The sequence below is a fragment of the Chlorocebus sabaeus genome, chromosome 2, assembly GCF_047675955.1.
Source record: "Chlorocebus sabaeus isolate Y175 chromosome 2, mChlSab1.0.hap1, whole genome shotgun sequence".
In the NCBI taxonomy this organism is placed as follows: Eukaryota; Metazoa; Chordata; class Mammalia; order Primates; family Cercopithecidae; genus Chlorocebus; species Chlorocebus sabaeus.
This window is the reverse complement of record NC_132905.1, coordinates 22,864,218-22,885,968: the sequence shown is the minus strand read 5'-3', so window position 1 is coordinate 22,885,968 and position 21,751 is coordinate 22,864,218. Positions and strand designations below refer to the sequence as shown.

The following is a 21,751-nucleotide window of genomic DNA, read 5'->3' as shown; positions in this document are numbered from 1 at the left end:
TGAGCAAACTCACTAAGCCTTACCAAAGTGTCTTCAACATCACAGCCTGAAAGAAGTGGTGAGGACAGGGGCAGGTTTTGTAATCATTAAAGGCACCAAATGCTACTTCAAAATCATGTAAATTAAACATATAAAGTATAAATGAAAACATTTTTCAACACTGTTGGAAATTAAAATGGTAACTAATTTTACATTTAACTCCAAGGAAAAAATAAAAAGCAAACTTATTTTGGTATAAACCAAGCCTTTTTAGCAGATGCACCTTTGAGTGAGAGGTGTGCTGGCTGGTTTAGGCTCGGAGGAACAATCTCCTGGTCGGTGAGCTCCATGAGGACAGGGACCATGACTGTCTTGCTCACTGCTACTGTGAGCTCCATGAGGACAGGGACCATGGCTGTCTCGCTCACTGCTATCGTGAGCTCCATGAGGGCAGGGACCATGGCTGTCTCGCTCACTGCTATTGTGAGCTCCATGAGGGCAGGGACCATGGCTGTCTCGCTCACTGCTATGATTTTAGGGTGTAATACAGTGGTCTGACATGTAACTGTTGCTGAGAACTACCCACTGACAGAATAAGACTAGTCTCCAGTTTTGTAAATTGAGAATTTTTGTTTTTTACTTCATTAAGAGACTATTCAGTTCTTAATTAGGTGGGGGTAGAACTGATTTAATACCAACCAAACTCAATGGAGACAAATTAGATTTTTCCCCCTCATTTTAAGAAGCGGTATAGCTTTCTAGGAGCCTCACTATTCCTGTAATTTACCCACAGCTGTCCTTTCTTAAGATCAAAACATCTAGGAAACAGAATCCCTAATCAGGTTGCTGCATAAAGAACAAATTTAGAGCCCCTCTCGGGGTTTTCAACCTGTGTATCTAGCATGCCTAGCCTTGCAGCAATCAGAATGTCTCCCCCAGGCCAATATGGCCTTTCCCTTCATGGACAGGGCCAGGTGTACTCAGAGAGTCCCACACTCCAACTCCTCCTAGACTCCATAGTCTGGGCTTTTAGTGTCCACATCATCTAAAATAGTGTACATTGTACCCAACAGGCAGTATTTCATCCCTCAGTCCCCTCCCACCTTTTGGAGCCTCCAATGCCTATTATTCCACTCTATATGTCCAGCTGTACCCATTGTTTAGCTCCCACTTATAAGTGAGAACATGCATAAACCTCTAGCTTTTAAGATTTTTCTGTTTATAGTGCTTCAGGTTGGCTGCTTCCTAATGACAAAGGAAGGACCTGCATCTACAAATGCCTCGAGAAGACTGTGTGGTCACCTTCACATGGATGTGCACCAATTTTCAGGCCATCTTGGCTTCAGCAGTAAACAACTGAGGCAACATCTTCCGAGATCTTCAGGCTACTAAGTGATATCTACGGACCTGTGACTCTGTCAAAGCTGGTTTGTAATTTCTTTTTTCCATTAAGTGCAATATCTTGCATTGACTAATTTTCTGCTATCATAGCCTCATAAAATGTTCATGAAAATCTCCCTTCGTAGCTTTTCACTACTGTACCCTTCAAAAAGGTCTAGGAAATTAAACATATCGGAAAACGAGCCTATAGGCAGCACTGTGGACAGTCATCATTCATATTTCACCCACTCATAGAAGGTGATTTAACCCTAAGCTTTCTTTCATATTCTTAATCCAATTTCTACTCAGGTCCAAATTGATTCTCTAACTCCACAATGGCTCTTTACTTAAAAATGAGGTAGAAAATAAGAAATCTTGTCAAGATTCTTTTTCTTTTTTTTTTTTTTTTTTTTTGAGACCAAGTCTCACTCTGTTGCCCAGGCTACAGTGCAGTGGCGTGATCTTGAGGCTCACTGCAACCACCGTCTGCCAGCTTCAAGCAATTCTCCTGCCTCAGCCTCCTTAGTAGCTGGTACTACAGGCATGTGCCACCATGCCTGGCTAAGTTTTCGTATTTTTACTAGAGACGGGGTTTCACCATGCTAGCCAGGCTGGTCTCAAACTCCTGGCCTTGTGATCTGCCTGCCTTGGCCTCCCAAAGTGCTGGGATTACGGATGTGAGCCACCACGCCCAGCCTCCGTTTTTTTTTTTTTTTTTTTTTTTTTTTTTTTGAGACGGAGTTTTGCTCTTGTCAGCCAGGCTGGAGTACAGTGGCACGATTTTGGCTCACTGCAACCTCCACCTCCCAGGTTCAAGTGATTCTACTCAGCCTCCTGAGTAGCTGGGTTTACAGGCACCCGCCACCACGCCCAGATAATTTTGGTATTTTTAGTAGAGATGGGTTTTCACCAAGTTGGCCAAGCTGGTCTCAAACTCCTGACCTCAGGTGATCCACCCACCTCGGCCTCCCAAAGTGCTGGGATTACAGGAGTGAGCCACTGTACCTGGCCAAGATTTAAAAAAATTATTTTGAGCTAATTTTAGAGTTACAGAAAAGTTGCAAAAATTGTACAGAGTTTCCATATATCCTGGCCCGTTTCCCCAATGTTAGCATCTTACATAACCATTGTATATTTACCAGAACCAGAACTTTAACATTAATACAATACTATTAACTAAACCAAAGACCTTATTCAAGTTGTACTGGTTTTTTCTACCAATCTCCCTTTTCTGTTCCAGAATCCTATTCAGAACCCCCGCTGTATTTAGTTGTTATTTCTCCCTGGTCTCCTGCGGCCTGTGACAGTTCCTTGTTCCTTTCTCGTCATTCATGTTCTTGACAACTTTTAAGAGTATTAAACAGTTATTTTGTTGACTGTCCCTTGATTGGGGTTTGCCTGATGTTTTCTCATGATTACTCTGAGGTTATACATTTGTGGCAAAAATACCACAGAAATGATGTTGTGTTCTTAATACATCATATCATGGGGCTCATGATGTTGATGTCTTATTGCTGGTGGTGCTGGCCCTTGACCTCTTGGTTAAGGTGGTTCCTGCTGAGTTTTTCCACTATCCATTTATGACCTCTTTCTTTATAGTTAATTAACATGTTGAGGTAGTTTGAGACTATGCAAATTCTTTCAAAGCTTTCTTGAAGGACTACTGGCTCCCTCATTCACAAACCTGCTCACTCTCCTCCAAATTCCCAAGAGATCAGTTGATATGATTTCCCCATTTGTGCCACACAAGCACTCTGATTACTTGTGTTTGTTCAGTGAATTTTACTTTTCTTCTGCTTATTAAAAAAAATATTTTCATTGTTTAAAAAATGTAATTGTGGAGCTCTCATAACCCCACCTTCAGAGATTAGCACTATAGATAATTTGATGTATATTCCATCTGAATTTTTTTTCCTCTTTTAATACCACTAGAGTCAGATACCATGAGCCTAAATCCCAGTTCCACCATGAACTTTGGGCAAGTTGCCTAATTTTGTGTGCAGGTAATTCTTTCTTTTTGGGGAACCAATGACTTCTTTGTAAATCTGATCTATAGACTCTCATTCTCAGAAAATGCACAATATATAGTATACATGACATTTTGCATACAACTACAGGGACTCACAGACTAGGTTAAGAACCCCTATTCTATTTATCACCTTTGATCCACAATTCTGTTTCTGGTAATCTAGCCTATAAAATACTGGCACATACAAACAGGTACAAAAAACATTTCATGTAGTCCTAGCAAAAAATTGGGAGTAATTTAAACATCCACCAACAGGGAACTGGCTAAATTATGATCACTCCACACTATGGAATACCCTACAAAGAATGAAGTAGATATATGTGCCTGGACATAGAAAGACTCCCATTATATACTATTAAATGAAAACATTTCAGGACTCTGTATGACTCCATTTTTAGTAAGATGAAGGGAGAGAGGGATGGAGAGGGAGGGAGAAAGGAGAAGAGAAAAAGAGAAAGAATGAGAGGGCATGAAACCTATATATATGTAAATGCATAAAAAAAAATCTGGAAAGTTTCACAATAAACCCAACATCAATGACTCTGGGAGAATGGGATTATCGGGTTAATTTTATTATTTATTTAGTCTATATTATATTATTTGAACTTTTTACAAAGGGTACAACTTTAAAAATTCCAATAAGATTCTTTAAAAACCTTTTCATAGGCAACAACTCTGAATAAATATAGATTTAAAAGTGTTTAATGACTGGCAGAAATAATTTAATGATAAAAGAATAACCAAACTGGTAAGAATTTTGCCCACAATGGAATGCCAGTTCAAGATACATATGAAACAAAATCAGAAAGTTAAATGAGAAAAACCTAATGAAACTCTCAATGGATACAAGAATGTAATTTGATAATATTCATTTCTAATAAAAATACTAAGAACAAAAGGCATATAGATAAGGTAAGATGATATAAAACATCTCTCTAAGCCAAATGTAAAAAAAAGGCAATAAAAGGCCACTTTTACCATATTAATTATTTTTGAAGTTCTGGCCAATGCAGCAAGACAGCTGAAATAAGGTAGGCATATATATTGCATAGGAAGTTAAATATGTTATCTGCAGATGAGATGATTGGACAACTATAAGAGAAAAAATAAAAATTTTTGGAAGAGCTATTTTGTAAGGTAGAAATAAATCTTTTACATCCTGTTTTTAAGAGACATCAATTGAACACTGCCATGGGGTAGATGAGGTCACACAGTAGACACTTGAACTCCAGATGCCACTTCTGGACCAAGGTTAAAATTGTTCCTTGTCGAACTCCTTAAAAACTTCAGGGAATACAACCTGATTCCCAAGATTTGCCTACTTCTAGTTCATCAGGTAAGGCTCCAACAGCCTGAAATTTATCACTATTTGTATGGTCCAAATGACAATGAGGAAGCGGTTATCTCTCATACCATTTTTCCCTACAACAAGTAACAACAATGACAACACAAGCAACTAACAATGGTGAACACACACTGGAAACCTTTCTTTCTAAGCACGACAAGCAGTAGTTCATTTAACCTTCACCACAACCCTTGGTAGTAGATTCTAATTTTGCCTCCAGTTTACAGATGAGAAAACTGAGGCACAAAGAAGCTTGAGGCATAAATAACTTGCCCAAGGTCACTCAGCTAGTAGCTGGTAGAACCAGGAGTTGAACCCAGGCAGTCTGGTTCCGGGCCCATGCTCTTAGCACTACACAATCCTGTTGCCGAAGAATGCACAAGCAAATTGTCATCTAGAGGAAAGATACAATCTATGAATTAGAGTTCTGGAGGAAACTGAATTGAACAAAAGATTCAAATGACAGAAGAAAACTACTTTCAGCATGGAAAGACCTGAGAGAAGAAACAAGAAGGCACTCCTAGTGTCTCACACATCATTAGCAAAGAGGATCCCTGGGACATGACCTGGAAACATTTGAAAACAATGTGAGAAGGAAAGAAAAAAAACCCCAAGTAAGCAAGTTAAATAGATTACAGGAAGGGGAATCTAGTAGAGTTATTTTTTATTTTTTTAAATAACAGAAGTCTAGAAACGAGACAATCTAAGATACAAAACATCAAAGAAAAAGACGCTGAGCAAATCAGAATACCTCAAGCTGTCATCTGTAAACAAACAAAAATGATGCCACCCCCGGACCAAATGGCCTCATTCATCTACCAGTTTTCTAGAGTAGCAGTCAAACTGCATTTCCTTGCCTCCTGACTCCAGAGGGAGCTGACTTAGGTTCTGTGGGAACTGAGCATGCTGGCATTGCTGGCCACTGCCCCTGAAGGAAAACACCTCTTCCACACCACTTTTCTGTATCTCCTCTACTTTTTTCTCTAGCACAAACTTGGCATTTGGGCCTGGTTTGCAATCCCACTTACTAACTTAGTAACAACACCTTAGTCTCCTTGCCTACAAAGCAGAGTAATAATTCCATGCATAAGGCTGTTGTGAAGACTAAGCCAGCCATCTGAAAAAGCTCTAGTCACCCCATGCTGGACATGTATTACAGTGCTCAATATGTTCAATTTCCTGAACATAAAGACTGACCTTTGCCAACAGCCAATCCTAAGACCTTTTACTTTCTGTACATGCTCTACTTGAGGGATTTTATATCTCTTATGGCTTTGATATCCTCCTTGGTACAAGTGAGTCTCACATCTTTATCTCCATCCCCAACATCTCATCTGAGTTTCTGATCCATATTTCCAACTTCTCCTAGATATGTTTGCCTAGACATTCAACAAGTCCTAAAATAAACTTTCCCCTGCTTCTCTCCAAATTAGTCTCTGCACCCAATCCACACCCTTTATACTACTCCCTAAGTTGGTCAGTAGTTCCACCATCTATCACCACCTTCCCTAAAACAAACAAAAACTCCTCTGAGGCATGCCCTAATTCCCAGTCTCCTCCATGGCAGGCATTGGTAATTTTAGATTCTGCCCCCAAATGCCTCATATCTCCTCTTCTCCATCATCACTGCTATCTCCTATGCTCAAGTTGCTCTCACCTCTTATCTGGACAACTGCCCACAGCTGCTTAACTGACTTCCCTCCCTGCAGGCTGTGCTTCACATGACAGCCAGAATTATCTTCCTTAAAAATGAACTAGAACATGGCACTCCCTTGCTTTAAACCCTCTGGTACAGACCACAGGATACAAACTGAAACTTGTTGCCCAGTATTCAAGGTGCTTCACAATCTGGCCCCAACACCCCTTGTCCAGCCTCATCTCCAGCCACTATCCCAAGAAAAGGCTGATGTCCCTGTGCACATTCAGACTTTTGCCCTCTCACTTTATCCTCTTTCTCACAAAGTTCTGCTGCTACATACAATAACATTTAGCTCCCAGGGTGCCTGCACTGACTCACCAAACTTCTCTCTCTCTCTCTCTGTATCCAATACACCTGACACATCACATCTTTTGCCATTGTTGGCTGATTTGTACATCATGCCACCTCATCAACCTTGAAGGCAGGGACAGAACTGCCCTTACTTTTGTATCTCCTGCGCCCAGCTCATGATCTGTTGGCTCAGAGTGAGACCTCAGTGGCTGTTAACTAACTGAATCAAAAATAGCAAAATACTTATGAGTACCAGGCTGAGGCTCAGAAGAATTAAGACACTTCATAGAACAAATGTAAGAGGTGAAAAAAAAAAATAATTGCGGAGATGGGGTAGATAAGGAATAGGAAGAGAAGATGCCCAAAAAAAGGGCAAATTAAATTTGCCTATAGGGAAGAAAAGGCAAGTTCTTCCTTTTGCTTTTATTATAGTAAATACAGAAACACATATTATTTTTTACACTAAGACAATTTGAAAGATTGTTCACCTTTAAAATTTGCTTAAAAGCTAAAGAAAGCAAAGAATGTTCTGTAAAACAGAAGACACAATGGAGAAGAAACAACAAACATAAAAACAAAGAAATATACAATATACAGAAAACATAATACAATAGCAATAATAAATTAAACAGTATAAAATCCCGTATAAGATGTAGAACCTTCAAAGATAAGTTAAACAGAGACAAAACCTGACAACATTCTGTTTGCAAGAGATAGGCTATGAAATAACGATAATGAAGTTGGAAAATGTAACAAAATCATTACATAAGAAAGTATAGGCCGGACGCGGTGGCTCACGCCTGTAATCCCAGCACTTTGGGAGGCCGAGGCGGGCGGATCACAAGGTTAGGAGATCGAGACCATGGTGAAACCCCGTCTCTACTAAAAATAGAAAAAGTTAGCCGGGCGCAGTGGCGGGCGCCTGTAGTCCCAGCTCCTCGGGAGGCTGAGGCAGGAGAATGGCATGAACCCGGGAGGCGGAGCTTGCAGTGAGCCGAGATTGCGCCACTGCACTCCAGCCTGGGGGACAGAGCAAGACTCCGTCTCAAAAAAAAAAAAAAAAAAAGAAAGTATAGACCATGAAAAAAATGCAGAGCAGTACTGTTTTCTGCACTACCAAAAAATAAAAATAAAAACTGAATACACAACTAATAATCTTGAGAAACAAACAGAAGAATCTAGAGGAATTTTTTTTTCTTTTTTCTTTTTTTTGGGGGGGGGATGGAATCTTGCTCTGTCGCCCAGGCTGAAGTGCAGTGGCGCAATCTCAGCTCCCTGCAACCTCTGCCTCCTGGTTTCAAGCAATTCTCCTGACTCAGCTTCCAGAGTAGCTGGGACTACAGGTGTATGCCACCACACTCAGCTAATTTTTCTTTTGTATTTTAGTAGAGACAGGGTTTCACCATGTTGCCAAGGCTGGTCACAAACTCCTGAGCTCAGGCAATCTGCCCATCTCAGCCTCCCAAAGTGCAAGCATTACAGGTGTGAGCCACCACTCCTGGCTGAGGATTTTTTTTTTTTAAAGAAATAAATTAGATATTTTGAAAGTGAAAACCAAAAAACTTTTGAAGGATTCATAAGAAACTGACAGGAGCTGCTGCCTAAGAGAGGGGAGCTATTTGGCCAAGGAATAACAATGAATGGGAAACTGACTTTTCACTACATCCTTTTTTGTATTTTTTAAAGTTTTATATTTCAACTAAAAGTTGCTGTGAATAGACTAAAATTGATACTACTGGCAAGTGCAAAAAAAAAAAAAAGAAACATAAATAGGAAAAACAGGACACAAAAAGAAGCAATAAAATTGTAAGAGAATATATGTGTTGCCGGGCTCGGTGGCTCAAGCCTGTAATCCCAGCACTTTGGGAGGCCGAGACGGGCGGATCACGAGGTCACGAGATTGAGACCATCCTGGCTAACACAGTGAAACCCCGTCTCTACTAAAAAATACAAAAAAACGAGCCGGGTGAGGTGGCGGGTGCCTGTAGTCCCACCTACTTGGGAGGCTGAGGCAGGAGAACGGTGTGAACCCGGGAGGCGGAGCTTGCAGTGAGCTGAGATCCAGCCATTGCACTCCAGCCTGGGTGACAGAGCGAGACTCCGTCTCGGAAAAAAAAAGAGAGAATATGTGTGTTAATAAATTTGGATAAAACTAAATAGATGAGTTTTTAATCAAAAATGTAAAATTCTAACACTGGCAAAAATAAAACACCTAACCAGACCAACATCTTTTAAAAATCAAAGAACTAGGCCAGGCACGGTGGCTCACACCTGTAATCCTAGTACTTTGGGAGGCTGAGGCGGGCAGATTACCTGAGCTCAGAAGTTTGGGACCAGCCTTGGCAACACGTTGAAGCTCCGTCTCCACTAAAATAATAAAACAAAATTTATGAGGCATTTTGGGGCAGAAATCCCAGCACTTTGGGAGGCCGAGGCGGGCGGATCATGAGGTCAGGAGTTCAAGACCAGCCTGACCAACATGGAGAAACCCCGTCTCTACTAAAAATACAAAAAAAAAAAAAAAAAAAAAAATTAGCCAGGTGTGGTGGCACATGCCTTTAATTTCAGCTACTCGGGAAGCTGAGATGGGAGAATCACTTGAACCCAGGAGGCAGAGGTTGCAGTGAGCCGAGATCGTGCCACTGAACTCCAGCCTGAGCAACAAGAGTGAAACTCCGTCTTAAAAAAAAAAATCAAATAATTACACCCCTAAAAAGTAGTTAGTGAATTAGTCTCCAGAAACAAATGATTCATGTATCCAGAAACAAATGATTCATGTGATATAAATCATGCCAAAAATAGGTCAAGATATAGGTTATCTAATTATTCTACTAATCTGACCCAAAAACTGGCTAAAAGAAATGGAAAGAGAGAAAACTATACACAAAGTTCACTCCGAACTTATGCTCAAAAATTTAAAAGAATAGCAAATAGAACCTAGAAATAGATTTTAAAATTTTTATTTGTGTCAACAGAAATAAAAAAATTCATTTGTTAAAATCTAATACCTATTCTTAATTTTAAAATTCTGAAACTAATAGTAAAGGTACATTTTCTTACCCTGATTGAGTACCTATTTACTGAACCAAATATCAATTATACTTCAAGGGAAAAAACAAGCTATGCAGTCATTAAAAGTAAGCACAAAATAAGCATTTTATAATCACTGTTAATACAGTATCAGAAGTTCCTTCCAACAAAAAGCAACATAAAAATAAATGAGACACAAATACAATAAAGGCAGATGTTATATATACTTTTTTAAAATATAACACCTTTGTAAACTTACAAAAACCAAAGGACTCACTTAAATCGTTATAATAATTTTTTTTTTTTTTTTTTTAAACGGAGTTTCGTTTTTGTTGCCCAGGCTGGAGCGCAATGGCACAAACCCGGCTCACCACAACCTCCGCCTCCCGGGTTCAAGCGATTCTCCTGCCTCAGCCTCCTGAATAGCTGGGATTACAGGCAGGCACCACGCCAGGCTAATTTTGTATTTTTAGTAGAGATGGGGTTTCTCCATGTTGGTCAGGCTGGTCTCAAACTTCCGACCTCAGGTGATCCGCCTGCCTTGGCCTCCCAAAGTGCTGGGATTACAGGCGTGAGCCACCGCCCCCAGCCATTATGATAAATTTCAAGTGATCACAGTCATCATCAATATGGAAAAACTTACAGTATTCCTGGTCCTCAAGCTTGAGTGTACATGAAATTTGTTGGGCAGCTTTTTAAATGTTAATGTCCACAGCGCCCCAAGATAAATTGTCTCAGAGTCTCTGAGGGTGAGACCAGGGATTAGAAATTTATAAAGCTTCTGAGGTGATTTTAATGTTCAGCCAAGTAGAGATGCCCACTACTATATACTTAATTACCTAAATAGCTTTAAAAATACAAAGTAAAAAAGTATTACTATTAACCATTCATGATATTCACAAATGGGTAGAGAAAGATTGCCATAAGGAACAAATGTTCAAAAGAAGAAACCTGAGAGAAGACATAGTTAGCTCCTGTACAAACGTCTCTAGTCCACTGCAGTTTAGGCAAAAAGGTGGGCAATTAATACCAGAACCAGTGGAGGGGGACAAGACCCATGGCCACAACAGAACAATGGCAGCGATAGACAATTATTCTCTTTCCAAGTGTTAATGGGGTAGGAGGCATGCGTGAGGATTTGATAGAGGCTGAGGTACTCTAGGATTACCTGCATAGCTGTATGAGGTCATATGTAAGATAAATTTCTAGAAATGCTATATTAAACTGCTGAGTCAGATGGTATGTGCCTCTAAAAGTGAAAGATTAATTTTAAAAGACCTTAAAGGTGAAACAGAAAAAGCGTGATGTGTAGAATAAACATCATACTTCATAGGTAGAAGCAGAGTGGCAAAAATGAGATAAGCTGTAGTCAAGATGGTTCAGTGTTACCAGGTAGTAGGTACAGAGACGGACATATAAGAAAACTCTCAGTGATTCCAGTTTGACTTTGACCTTCCCATTAACCTTCCTCCACTGCAACCTCCAGTCATATGCAATGTCCCCATCCTACCAGTTATCAAATTCAATAGGCATTTCTAGGGCCCACCTGTTCCCTCTACCTTGACCATGATATTCTTCTTTCAGGTCACGTCTCACCTGAACCACTCTAACTCTTTTTGTTAACCTCCCAATCTTTTTTTTTTTTTTTTTTTGAAGACAGAATCTCACCCTGTTGCCCAGGCTGGAGTGCCGTGGCACGATCTTGGATCACTGCAACCTCTGCCTCGTGGGTTCAAGTAATTCTCACACCCTCCCAAGTAGCTGGGATTACAGGCGCCTGCCACCATGCCTGATAATTTTTTTTTGTATTTTTAGTACAGATGGGGTTTCACCATACTGGTCAGGCTGGTCTTGCACTCCTGACCTCAAAAGATCCACCTGCCTCGACCTCCCAAAGTGCTGGGATTACAGGCGTAAGCCACCGCGCCTAGCCTAAACCTCCCAATTAATTACCATCCATAGCTTTCCTAGACATTTGTTTAATATTTTATGTTTTTTAGTATAAATATCTGATCTGCCATTTATATTCCTAAAGTGGCTCTAAATTACCTTCTAGATCAAAGAGCTATCTTTGACAATGATTTTTAAGCCCTGCTGTTTATCAGACTTTTCACATCCAGTTTAAGATACTTCCTCCACAATTTTTTCCGTTAATCATTTTCAATCCAATCACATGATCTCCAAATCTTCTTAATCCTCCTAACATAAGCATGCTTCATTTATTCACTCAACAAATACTTACTGAGCATCTATTGTCCAGCACTGGTTTAGATTCTGGGGATAATCTTTCCCACAAAGAGGAGTTCAGGCAGGGAAGGTACTGGGTGTGAAGGGAAGGCAGGGAGACAGCCAATCAAATTTATCTACAGTGGCTGGATGGTGATAAATGCTATAGAAAAAACAGAGAAGGATAGAGTGATTCCAGGGTATGGTAAGGTATCGTTTTCAGCTGAGGGTACCATAGAAGGCATCTTTGGAGCAGAAACCTGAAGAAGGAGAGCAGTAGTCATTTGGCTATCTGGGAGAAGATGATTCCAGGCAGAGGGAACAAGAACAATGGCTCCAAAGCAGGAATATTTCTGGGCAGACAGAAGCATGGCCAGGAGACCAGTGTGATGAAGCAGTCAGGATGAGACTGAGCACTAGGAGATGTGTACACAAGAAACTTACGACATTTTTAGTTTAGAGGATTGATATATAAAGCCACTAAACAGTTTTACTCAATTTTAAGACTCAAAGTTAAATAACAATCAAGGAAGAATACCCAAAATTACACCTGCAGCAATCCATTACTGAAGCATAGGGAAGGTGCCCACCACAAGACAGAAAGTTCCAGAAGTTACACTTGTGGGAAAATGCCCACGGGCTGGTGGTCCCCAGGCTTGTGAAGGAGAAGAGAGAGATGTTGCCATGGAGTTGTCTAAGGAAGTTGTACAGAACTTCCAGCATCACATATCATCAATGACTCTGCCTCCATTTCTTTCACTCCTTCTAAAATTTTCTATTCAGCTTACTGGTGAAAGTTTCTTAATAATGGAAAATAATGTAAAAGATGTGCTTTATTTAAAAAGCTTACTAGGGCATATCTATTTCATCAAGTGAAGGCTATGTCTACTTACAATGATTGTTTGCTAGTGTGCTTTGTTTTCCATATGAAGTTTAGCATTAAAAAAAGGTTTTCCTGGTTTAAATTTTAATATGTTTTGTAACTGCTTTTTAATAGTATATTGTGAATATATGCCCATCATTAAATACACTAGATTTTTTTTTAAGGTATCCTATTCCACATATCCCAGAGATGTGTGTAGTGCCACATATATTGTAACCTGAGAATATGGCTTGAATAATTGGTATTCAAATTAGTTTTCTAGTTTTTCAAGTCAATCAAGTGTAAGTTCTGCACTCAGACTAAAAGCTGACACTTTGACTCACCCTGCACATCACAGAGACACAACACAGGATACTCTTATGATCTCAGTGGTCAACCTATAACAGATTCCTATCAAATGATCGAAGAAATCATCTAAGTTGTAGATTCAATGCAGATTTTTAGATTAATCCAAAAAAGAATGATTTGATGAAAGAGTTCAGCAATAAAAAACAAGGGAGGAGAAAATAATGTTTAGTAGCAATGCAAAGATTAAATATAATTATAAAGCCTTATGCATTACAAAGTTGCGGTAATTGATGTAGCAAGAAACTTGGGAAAACTGACAAGCTTGTTATTTACCCGGGAAACATACTTTTTCCTTACTTCATTGTTTTCTCCAGTTTCCCTCTTCACTTTATGCAGTCCCACAAGCATCTTTAAAAGGTTGCATGTTGCTTCTGCAGTTGCATTTCAGTCCTATAAAAGAAGCAGCGCATCATCACTTCATGAGAAAACATTTCAGGAGGCTGAGTTATCCAATCTCATTAGTCTCCTTTCCTAATTCATTTGCACCAGAACTATACATAAACAGAAAAACCAACGAGACAAGGGTAAAAAGAGGTTATCGAAATACAAACTAGCAATTTGAAACTATTAAAATTTCTAGTAGAAACTAGAACATAGAAATAAAGCAAACTCATTGGTCTCTGATAACAGATCAGGACAAAATCTGTAATTTTAACGCTCTTTCCACCAATGAGTTTCCATCTCTCTCTCCCAGCTAAGTTTGAGATAGCTTGGCAGAAATATTAACAGATGTGTTGCTTTATAACTTCAAGAATGTGCTATTTTCTGATGTTCTTCCATTTGGGTTTTCCTGGTATGGATTCTAGAGGTACAAAAATGGCTCAGACTGTGAGTTTCAGGCCAAGGAACTGTTTTCATCTCTGTCTCTGACCATTACCCCTGTATTTCATCATGGGCACTTTCGGCAAATGAATGAGACAGTAACTATGTTTCCAACAGACAACCAGAGATGCTTCATGGGAAACAGTTGAAAAACCACTACTTTTGAGTTCTTACTTCTTACTTGAAGAATTCTCTTTGGTTGAGATGCTCATTAGCAGTAAAATGGTCCCAAAGTGAGTATACCAGAAGGTCTCAGAACTTCCAACAGACGTCTAGGCATTGGTACACTACACTCTATTGTACCATGACTATGAGCATCTATGAATGTACACAGGTTTGCCCCTCAAAAAAAAAAAAAAAAATCCTCACCAAAGTGACTTCTTAACTTCTTAACACCACCGTCTTATGTCTTTAACATACACACATCTAGCTTTACACTGCATCAGGGATTGTTCTAAGAGCTTTAAGTACATTAATCCAATCCTTACAATGACCCTATGAAGTTGATTCTATATTCTAATCACCCAGATGAGGAAACTTATTAGGTAAATTACCCAAAGAAAAGCATTATGTTAAGGCTGGGTACGGTGGCTCATGTCTGTAATCCCAGCACTTACTTTGGGAGGCCAAGGCGGGCAGATCACAAGGTCAGGAGTTCGAGACCAGCCCGACCAACATGGTGAAACCCTGTCTCAACTAAAAATACAAAAATTAGCCAGGCGTAGTGGTGCATGCCTGTAATCCCAGCTACTCAGGAGGTTGAGGCAGAAGAATTACTTGAAACCGGGAGGCAGAGGTTGCAGTGAGCCAAGATCACACCACTGCACTTCAGGCTGGGCAACAGAACGAAACTCCACTAAAAAAAAAAAAAAAAAAAGGCCAGGCGCAGTGGCTTACACCTGTAATCCTAGCACTTTGGGAGGCCGAGGCGGGCAGATCACAAGGTCAGGAGGTCGAGACCATCCTGACTAACATGGTGACATCCTGTCTCTATTAAAAATACAAAAAAATCATCCAGGTATGGTTGCGGGCGCCTGTAGTCCCAGCTACTCGGGAGGCTGAGGCAGGAGAATGGCACAAACCCGGGAGGTGGAGCTTACAGTGAGCTAAGATCACACCACTGCACTCCAGCCGGGGCGACAGAGCGAGACTCCACCTCAAAAAAATTAAAAAGGATTATGCACGATGCTGCTGTTCATAGCCAGGGGTGCCTGGGCAAATATAATTGTGCAGTAAGCTACAGTGTCATCCATCTATTTCACTTTTTCTACTTCTGTCCTGGTACGCCTAAAGTAGCTCAATGTCTAGTTGAATTAGCTCTTGAAAATTTATCCTTATTAATAATTTACTGAAAAACAACTTCTAATTCTCTCTAACTTAAACCTCATCTTTGCTTATTTTTTGAAAATTATCCTCTGGGAGGCTGAGAAAGAAGACTACTTGAGGCCAGGAGTTCAAGACAAACCTGGGCACCAGAGTGAGACAGACCACAGTCTCTACAAAAGTTGTTTTGTTTCTTGTTTTTTGTTTTTGATACAGTCTCCCTCTGTCTCCCAGGCTGGAGTGCAATGGCGCTATCTCAGCTCACTGCAACCTCCGCCTCCCAGGTTCAAGCAATTCTCCTGCCTCAACTTCCCGAGTAGCTGGGACTACAGGTACACACCACCATACCCAGCTAATTTTTGTATTTTTAGTAGAGACAGGGTTTCACCATGTTGGCCAGATGGTCTCAATCTCTTGACCTTGTGATCCGCCCGCCTCAGCCTCCAAAAGTGTTGGGATCACAGGCGTGAGCCACAGTGCCCAGCCTACAAAAGTTTCTTTAGAAAAATAGTCGGCATGACAGATATTTTCCTATGCTTGCCAGATCCCTTCTAACTTTAAAATTGCAACACCCTTACTCAACCAAGGCATTAGAGTTCAGTTGATTGGTTGATTCAGATGATGCCAAAAACCATGAGTGCAATCCACTATAAACCAGTTATCTTTGTTTGCTTCACATTTACAGATTTTTAGTCTGGATGGCATATTTTGGATCATAAGAGGAAGCAGGTAGGAGTGTGGAAGACAACATTTGCTGGAGAAACAAGTCTCCAAAAACAGCACTGACTGCGGGCCAGAAGCAACAGTCTCATTCATAAAGAAAAGCTTCATAATAATTGGCAAAACACTTCTAGCTTTCTGAGTAAGAAGCTCTTCTCAGATCCTTTGCCAGACTATAGCCTAAAGCTCCTCCTTCAAAAAACAAAACAGATGAGATAAAAATAAAAAATTAATGTTTTCCATTTTTGCACAGGCTCTGCTTGACAGATCTGAATACAATTTTCTTATTCCTGACACCAAGGCCACTGACAATTAAAAAAAAATTTTTTTGAAATGATTTTAGAAAGTATCACAAAAATCTCTAGCAGTATAGCATACAAAATCACCAGAAAAACTTGACTGCAATTTCGTAAGTATGTCTTAGATTCTTTTACAATTCCTTTAAATTTTCATAAACCAAAAAATTATTCCATCTCCAAATAAAGTTATTTTAAACAAGCTTTTTCAAATTAAATGAAGGAAACAATATCAGACCAATGTGGTCTGATAAATTTAAAAAAAAAATCCAGACCCACTCAAGGTAGAAGCTTTACCAGTTTCAACAAATAAAAATGAAAAAGTGAAACTATATTCCTTAATTGTTAGTTTAGGGAGAAACCTACTTGGGATCATCTGTCTTCATGTTTTCCTGTCCAGAGCTGGAAAGAACTTCCCAATGTACAAAGCACATGGGTTCCAACAGTCACAAGGTAACTATGACAGCAAAGCCACAGTTATCTGTGAGATCACAGAAACTATATGATGTAATTTTAAAAGTTGAAAATTCACATAATGTAATATTAACCATTTTAAATGTACAATTCAGTGACATTAGCACATTCACAATATTGTGCAACCATTACATCTACCTAGTTCCAAAATACTTTCATCACCCCAAAATGAACCTTGTATTCATTAAGCAGTCACTCCTATTCCTCCTCCTCCTCCTACTCCTCCTCCTCCAGCTCCTGACAACCACTAATATGCTTTATGTCTCCATAAAATTACCTCTTGTGGAGATTTCATATAAATGCAATCAAACAATATGTGACCTTTTGGGTTGGCTTTCTTTCACTCTGCATAATGTTTCAAAGTTCATCTACATTGTAGCATGCATCAGTACTTCATTCCTATTTATGGCTGAAAAATATTCCACTGTACAGATGCACATCTTGCTCATCCATTCATTCACTGACAGACATTTGGGTTGTTTCCATCTTTTGGCTATTGTGAATAGTGTTGCCATGAACATGAGTGTACAAGTAGTTATCTGAATACCTGTTTTCAATTACTGGCTATATAACCAGGAGTGGAATTGCTGGGTCATATGGTAATTCTATATGGAATTCTATGAGTAACTACTGTTTTTCACGTGGCTTCACCATTTTACTTTCCCAACAGTAAAGTACAAGGTTCTAATTTCTCCACATCCTCATCGATGCTTATAATTTTCTGTTTTTGTTTTTAAAGTATGGCCATCTTAGTGGGTGTGAAATGGTCTATCATTGTGGCTTTGATTTGCATTTCCTTAATGACCAAAGACCCAGGAAATCTTTTCATATGTTTCTTGGCCATTTACATATCTTTAGAAAATGTCTATTCAAGTCCCTTCCCCATATTTTCATTGGGTTATCTTTTCTGTTGTTCAGTTGTTTAAAAAAAAAAAAAAAACTCTTAACAGATTTGCAGATATCTCCTCCCATTCTGCAGGTTGCCTTTCCACTTACTTGACAGTGTCCTTTGCTGCAAAATTTTAACATTTGATGCAGTCCAATTTGTCTATTTTTTTTTTCTTTCGTTGCTTGTGCTTTTGGTGTCATTTCTAAGAATCCATTACCAAATCCAAGGTCATGAAGATTTACCCTTATGTTTTCTTCTAAGAGTTTATAGTCTTACCTCTTATAATTAGTTCTTTGGTCCACTCCACTTTGAGTTAATTTTAGTATGTGTGGGGTCCAACTTCACTCTTTTGCATGTAGATATCCAGTTGTACCTGCACCATTTGTTAAAGAGATTGTCCTTTCCCCAGTGAATCATCTTGGCACTGTTCTCAAAGATCACAGATGTATGGGTTTATTTCTGGACTCTCAGTTTTATTCCACTGATCTATATGTCTGTTCTTATGCCTACACCTATTTTGATTATTGTAGCTTTGTAGTATCTTTTGAAACTGGGAAGCATGAATACTCCAACTTTGTTTTTCTTTTTCAAGATTGTTTTGACTATTCAGGTCCCCTGCAGCTCTATATGAATTTTAGGATCAGCCTTCCTATTTCTGCAAAAATAGCTACTGGAATTTTGGTCAAGATTGCACTGAATCTTTATATCACTTTGAGTAGTATTGTCATCTTTATAATATTAAGTCTTCTAATCCATGGATGTCTTTCCATTCTATGATGTAATTTTAAGGTTATCTTAAAACATCCTTGATAAGGTGATACACTAACTTCTTTAGTTGTCTGTATCTCTATGGTAATTTACTAATATCCCAGAGTATGTCACAAATATGAAGTTTACACTTGCCACTGATAATCCAAAATTCATATTCCAGAGAATGAGTGTAAATTATGTAGTGTCTTACTATTTCATTTGCTTTGGACTATGGAAAAGGTCAGAACTTAAGGATTTTCATTTTCCTGACTTATGATTAAGTTTCATTATCTTCAGTTCCCAGTAGAGGAAGAGAGACGCATGAAGCTTATTTGTTCACTGATAAGAGTTAAGTTGTTTAACAGACTTCACAGAATGGTATCAGGGACTCTTTCATGTAGTTTAAATCCCCCCAAATAGATTATGTAACATTAGCTACTTCGACAAAGATTTTGCTCACAGAAGCTTGAGAGTCAGAGCTTAAAGTATCAACTATAATTGGACAGGGTGTCGGTTGGAGAGGAAGGCTTTTACAAGTCTTTTCTTTAAAATTTTTTGGCTAAAGTCTGTGAGAGAACAATCACTTGACATTATAAAGGTAACTTGAGCTGGATACAATTTGGTTTTTGCTCACACATCAAAATTAGAACTGACGATAACACAATAACCCAGGAAAAATCACTGTGGAGTTTTATAAGACTAGCAATTGCAAGGAAAATATATATTCCCCTAAAATAAAAGTCATTTGAAACCAGTAGATTATGAGTCTGAGTGAGGGGCAGCGATTGCCTCAGTTGTGATGTTTAGTGTCAACTTTTCAAAGCTTCAGTTTGCACCTCCTTTCAATGTACAAGCTACATGAAACTCATAGTCCAAGGTGATCCAGCAACATCAGAAAGGATCTTAAGAATCAAACTGGGCCAGGCGCGGTGGCTCACGCCTGTAATCCCAGCACTTTGGGAGGCCAAGGCAGGTGGATCGACTGGGGTCAGAAGTTTGAGACCAGCCTAGCTAGCAGGGTGAAACCCTGTCTCTACTAAAAATACAAAAATTAGCAGGGCGTGGAGATGGGCACCTGTAATTCCAGCTACTCGGGAGGGTGAAGCAGGAGAATCACTTGAACCCAGGAGGCAGAGGTTGCAGTGAGCCAAGATCATGCCATTTGCACTCCAGCCTGGGCAACAAGAGTGAAACTCCGTCTCAAAAAAAAAGAAAAGAAAAGAAACTGTTTATAAATACCTTCAGTCAGAAAATACCATCTGTTGAAATAAACCACCACCAAATCCTAGGAAAAAGAAATACAATTCCATGTATTTTGCCACCTATAATGAAACTAAAAGCAATAAAAATATCATCTGGCAGATGCTCAGGGTCAGTGCTTTGGCAGAGCATGTTAGCTAATGTAAAATTTGAATTTCTGAGTCAATGTTTATTTTTTGTTTTCACCAGAAAGTTTAAGTTGAAGAGGGCAAGGGAAAAAAAAATAGGCCCAGGCAAGAAATGGGGGCCAGAAGGTAACCAGGTAAAAACCTGATGCAGTGACACAACAGAGAGACAACAGTCCAGTGATGAGGAGAACTGGATTAGGATGGACATAGGGTAGACTCTTGCTGGCTGAGTCCGATGCCAAGCAATCAGCACAGTGAGCAAGGCTGGTCAGCATAACATCCATAGGAGACTCACTCTCATGGCATGAGTTTTGCCACAAATTCTTCCAGAACTGGAAAGCCCTTCTAACACGGCAGGTGGAGAGGACTTCCTATTCTTTGGTCTTACACCACTGCCTAATGAGGGTCCTATCTTCAGGTCCTTCAGGGCCCACACAATTTCCCATCTTCTAAGAGTGTCTTCAACAAGCTAACTGAATGACTGTACTTCTCCCTCTCCATTTCTTCAGCTCTAGTTGCACTCAGTTAACCTGAACTCTGTGTGAAGATTCAGAGGACAGAAGAAATACAAAAAATAAAAATAAATTTACAAAAACACCAAACAAACAAAAATTCAGAGGATGGGCTGGATACAGAGGCAGTGTCCAAGGAAACAGGATAAAGGCCACATTCTCTTTGGTTGGTGGTGGCATAGAGGAAAATGAACTCTACAAGGTATGAGACAGGAGAGGAGGTGCTGTGCCCTGTTTGTCACAGAAAGAGGCATCCTGGGCCTCTCAAACCCAGAGCTCAGAATTCCTGCTCTAACGGAGTGTGCTCAATACCTGAATGTATTATAGCCACTTGAGTCTGGGGGATTTTTTTTGTTTTCCAGTTATCAAGTATATCCCCCAATTCCACCCTTAAGAGTCTGTTTTCCTTTTTTTTTTTTTTTTTAAACTGTAGCTCATGTTGGAAAAGCAGTTAGGGAAGTGCTTTAAGAGTATATCCCAGTACTCCTAAGCCTGAAGCCTCTGCAGAAGGAAGCCCAGATAAGGCACTTCAGGGACATTTGCTGCAAGGCTGCTGGGGAGAGGAAGTGCCCCTCCTCACTCTCAGTATAGTCAAGGCTCAGCGTTTTGAGTAACCTCTCTGTCTCAAAGCAACTGCTGTGATTTGATCCAATGTGGTAGTGGCTCTCTTGGTCTCTAATTGGGTGCCCTGAGCTCTCTCAATGCTTAGCTCTTTTTTTTTTCTTTCTATAAAGGGAGTTTTCAATTTGCAGGCCTGTCGTTCTGTGCCCAAGATCTGAACCCTTGAGGCGTCCGCCTGGGACTTGGCGGGCTCACTTTAGTTTTGTTTTCTGTTCTCTTTGTGGTGGTCTTAGTTATAAGCGCCTGGAAACGAGCCCTTAACTGCAGGGCAAATGCTTGCTTCACAAGCCCTGCCAGACAGAAAAAAGGAGAAACAAAGCACACTGGGGTTTATGACATAGCTACAAACCACCCCCAATTTTTAAATAGACAAAACCTGGACACATCCTACATACCTGTCAGCATAAGAAGAGATTTTAAAAATTGTGATATTCATACAATGGAATACTACTCAGCAATAAAAAAGAATACATTTCTGATACACATGTCATGGATGAATCTCCAAAGCATGGTGAGCAAAAGAAGTCAGATAGAAAATAAAATGTGGAGTTCTAGAAAAGACAAAATTTATGGTGGTAAAAATCACAATAGAATGATGAAGACAGACAAGACAGCATAAGGAGGAAACTTTTCTAGAGTGGCAAAAATGTTCTGTATACTGATTGGGGGTGGTGTTTACATAAGTATAAACATTTGACAAAAACGTATATAAACTAACCAGGCAAGGTGGGGTGTACTTGTAGTCC

The 21,751-nt window shown here is 39.7% G+C and overlaps 1 protein-coding gene across 17 annotated transcripts in view; it reads right to left on the bottom strand.

Moving 5' to 3' along the window:
• The window catches only part of ZHX3 (zinc fingers and homeoboxes 3), a 142,375-nt gene that overhangs the window by 75,114 nt on the left and 45,510 nt on the right, over positions 1-21,751 (bottom strand). For 9 of the 17 annotated variants that reach the window (XM_037982774.2, XM_037982775.2, XM_037982773.2 and 6 more), the window contains exon 2: positions 13,497-13,600. The exons of 1 other annotated variant lie outside the window; for it this stretch is intronic. The gene's annotated coding sequence lies outside the window, so the exon portion shown is untranslated. Of the gene's footprint in view, positions 1-11,995; positions 12,143-13,483; positions 13,601-21,751 lie in introns of all 17 variants that reach the window. 7 more of the 17 variants (XM_037982776.2, XM_037982766.2, XM_008017278.3 and 4 more) reach the window with 3 other exon arrangements.